This window comes from Genypterus blacodes, unplaced genomic scaffold (genome assembly GCF_046128005.1).
Source record: "Genypterus blacodes isolate CSIRO-AG114 ecotype Tasmania unplaced genomic scaffold, CSIRO-AGI_Gbla_v1 ptg000285l_1, whole genome shotgun sequence".
Taxonomy (NCBI): domain Eukaryota; kingdom Metazoa; phylum Chordata; class Actinopteri; order Ophidiiformes; family Ophidiidae; genus Genypterus; species Genypterus blacodes.
The window spans coordinates 11,375-15,000 of NW_027467076.1; the positions used below are offsets into that span (position 1 = coordinate 11,375).

General features: G+C 44.2%; 1 protein-coding gene across 1 annotated transcript in view; it reads left to right on the forward strand.

Moving 5' to 3' along the window:
- The first annotated feature begins 3,356 nt into the window (after nt 1-3,356).
- The window catches only part of cdc6 (cell division cycle 6 homolog (S. cerevisiae)), a 4,329-nt gene continuing 4,059 nt past the window's right edge, over nt 3,357-3,626 (forward strand). Inside the window, exon 1 of the mRNA XM_076136921.1 lies at nt 3,357-3,445. The gene's annotated coding sequence lies outside the window, so the exon portion shown is untranslated. The remainder of the gene's footprint in view (nt 3,446-3,626) is intronic.

Here is a 3,626-nt window from a genome sequence, read left to right on the forward strand (position 1 = left end):
GTACAATTTAGTCAAGAGGTGTGATGTCATTGTTGTAGTAACAATGGCTGCAGTCCCGCTCCGATCCACCGAAGGCGCTCTCTCACCCGTTCCGGTCCTTTGAGATATGGCGTTGTGCGGATATTAAACTCGCATGTATCATTTCCATCACCATCATCATCAACTCACCTCAGAATCCCAAGAAGGACAGTAACCGGCAAAGGAGATGTGGACTTCCTACCCCTTCTTCAGCGTAGATGTGTCACTGCTTTAAGCCGCGTCAACAGCGCTTGTTACGAGCTCACTTTCTTTCAGATGTTTACAAAGTCAAGTCACGTTGAACAGTTTCTACTCTCTAACTCCAATCCCAATGTGCGGTCCAAACAGCGTCTTTTCCAAAGAGCCAGAGCTTTCTTAAATAACTGATCCGGCTACAACATGATGTCATCCAACAAACAAAGCCACAACATTGACACCATTCGGACTCCAGGCAATGATGTCATAGCTACAACGCATTTCAATATGGATGTAATGAAATATGTTTCAAGTTTCAGGTTTATTTGTCATGTGCACAGTAAAACACGGAGTCTTTCTGTACATTGTAATTCCTTGTGACGTGGCAACAACAACAGCATATTAACATTTGTGCAAAAGAGATGGAATGAAAGTGCAGACCAGAGTGAATAACAACAGATTGAGAAATATAAACTATTACAAATCAATAGTTTAGTAGTCATAAGGAGGCATGAGTGCAGAGTTACTTCTTAAGGAGCCTGATGGTCTGGGGCAGGGGTGGAGAACCTCCTCAGCTGTTTCATCTGGCCAAATAGCCAAGCTCCTCATGTTGGTTTCTGGTTGGTGCACAGGCGAGTCCACGCCTCTCAGCACATGACTCCTCTTCTCACTTCCTGTGCATTGCAGATAGTAAAGAAGTGGTCCATCGTCCCATATTTGGCGATGATTTGCCAGTGGTGGTCTTCTCTCTTGTTTGGCGATGTAACCTTTTGTCAGTTATACATTTCCTTAATTGGAGCTTTGTAAGTGAGCTTCCTGTTTCCAAGACTTTCTGATTCCTGTTGAAAATATGTTTTCCGAGAATCTCTCCTTCTCTGTGAGGCCTCTACACTAACACAGTACTTTTCCACTAGGTCACAGCCGCCTAGTATAAAGTATTAAGCTAAATGCATTTCTTTCTGCTATGCCACTGATACACAATGATATGAGACTTTGAAGACCCAACGTTTTGACTGACTTAGTATCATAGTTTACACATAGACAATTCTAAATTAGCAAGCACAGTTATGGAATGAATACATAGAAAACATCTTTGTTTAAGGACTCATTGTGTACTATTGCCCCCCCCCCCTGTCTCTGCTTGCACAGGGCACTTTGACACCTCCCATTGGTTTGGGCCTTGTGTGTTTGAGCGAGTGAGAGGGGGGGTCACAGCAGCTAAGAGACCAGTCTAGGTCAGCAGAGGACACGTGTGGACGGCTGCCTTCTGCCACTTTAAGAGCGCAGACGCCTCGGGTCACATTTGCTAGTGATGAAGACGCAGAGGAGGATGCACCTGACCTGGGACAAGGGTCAAGGGTCAAGGCCAGGATTCTTCTGTCTTCTTGTCAAAGCTACTATCTACAAAGACAGTGGAGCGTTTGAAGGGAATAGTTGTATTTGTATGTAGAAGGACCAAATCTGCCGCAGCCTGTGGTTAGCATGCTGCTAAAAGAAGCCAATATGCTCAAAGTGTGTGTTGCCTTCTCAGAGTCAGATATAAGCACATGATAGTCTGTGTGTGGTTTCATTTAACACAAGTACACCTGTGTGGTTGAATTACTTGATGTATTAACTTTGGTGTTTATCAGAAATACACTGAATTGTGTTTGTTCCTCCTCAGAGTCAACAGATGCCCAAAGTGAACAGCGACCTCCAGTGGCGTCAAGGTGAAATTGCAACACTTGTTGCCTGGTTCGTTTCCCATCCCAGAGGCCACGACAGAGGAAAATCAGAATTAGAATCATTGATATATGACGTTGAAGTCACGCTGATGGAATTGCCTGTCTGCTATCAGACGGACATCTACTATAGTCCAGTCATGGGAATTTAAAAGTTCATAAGTAATGATCTGATAAGGTTATTTACATGTTTATTTACACTCTAAGAGAAATTGGCTTAAAAGCTTTGAACGTCTGTGTCACATGTGTAGTCAGTCTCAGCCGCTATCATCAATATGTGCGCTTGGTCCATTCCTCCTGCTAGTGCCCAAGGCGCTCGGTTGCCCATCAGCTGACTGACATTTGTCAAAGCAGCAGCCAGTGGATTTGTTGTCTTCTTCTTCTCTGTAGCAGGCAGTAGCTCAGTAGGTAGAGCTTCCGCTTGGGAAACGGAGGTTAGCTGGTTCGAGTCCCTGCCGAGGTGCCCCTGAGCAAGGCACCGAACCCTCAATTGCTCCCCCTCTGCTAAGGGTGGTAATGTATTGTAAGTCGCTTTGGATAAAAGCGTCTGCCAAATGCTCGTAATGTAATGTAGCCGCTTCTGTCAGTTAACATTTATTCTGTAAGACCTTGAGTTCACTGTAACAGTTTCATCTGATTCATTAGATTTTATGCTTTTTAATATCTACAAACTTTAAATATCTAAGAACACAGGACTGTGAAAGCTTTGCCGCGCAAGCTAGGTAGCATCATGAACAATGACTCTCCCCCTCTCCACCAGGTGCTGGCCTCATACAGAAGTACCTTCAGTAACAGACTCATTCCTCCCAGGTGAACGACTGAACGCCACAGGAAATCCTTCCTCCCTTTGGCCATGGGACTTTATAATAAATCTACCTCGGGTCGGGGAGGGTCAGTGGGATCATAGGGATCTGAGGCCTTACCCCAACTGTGACCCCCCCCACCCCACCCCCCCATATATAATAACATTTCATCTTATCTTATCTTATCTTATCTTATCTTATCTTGTGTCTGTTACCATCAACTGGTCTGCCAAATGAAACTGCCATCCAGATATAAAATGGTTTGAGTGTCATCACTTGTGTTTCATGTGACAGAAACTTGATGCTTTATGATAAAAGGATTTATAAATATATAAACATAGGAACATTTAAGAATTCCTACATAAGAACAAATTAACTGGCTATATACATAAACTTATATTAAAATAAGATTGAATAAACTATTAAACTATCGTCTCTCCTGTAAATAAACAGAAGATTTAATCGCTTCAATCTCCCGACACTGGCGTGAGCGCCACTATTTGTTGACGTCACATCCGCCTAAACCGCTAAACCAATCAGCATCTCTTCGGACACAGAGCGGGCCAATCGGCTGCTGTGGGAAGAGCCAGAAGCGGTTTCGCGCGACTTTGTGTTACAGATTGAGTGAGAGGAAGAGGAGCGAGCGGGAAGAAGCAAGCGGAACAGAAACTGCGAGACTCTTTGTTTGTCTGGCTCATTTAGAAAAAGGTCAGTTTGTTGTTTTAAACACCAAATCGTTTGTTGCGTGTTGTTATGCGTAAGTTTGACTGTAGTGCCTCTAATGGAGCCGAGCGAGCGCCTGATTCGCGTGAACTATCGCGAATATGTCTGCCTCTGTGTGTGCGTCTCCATCTTTGTGTGTGTGTCTGTGTGTCTTCGCTCTGTGTCT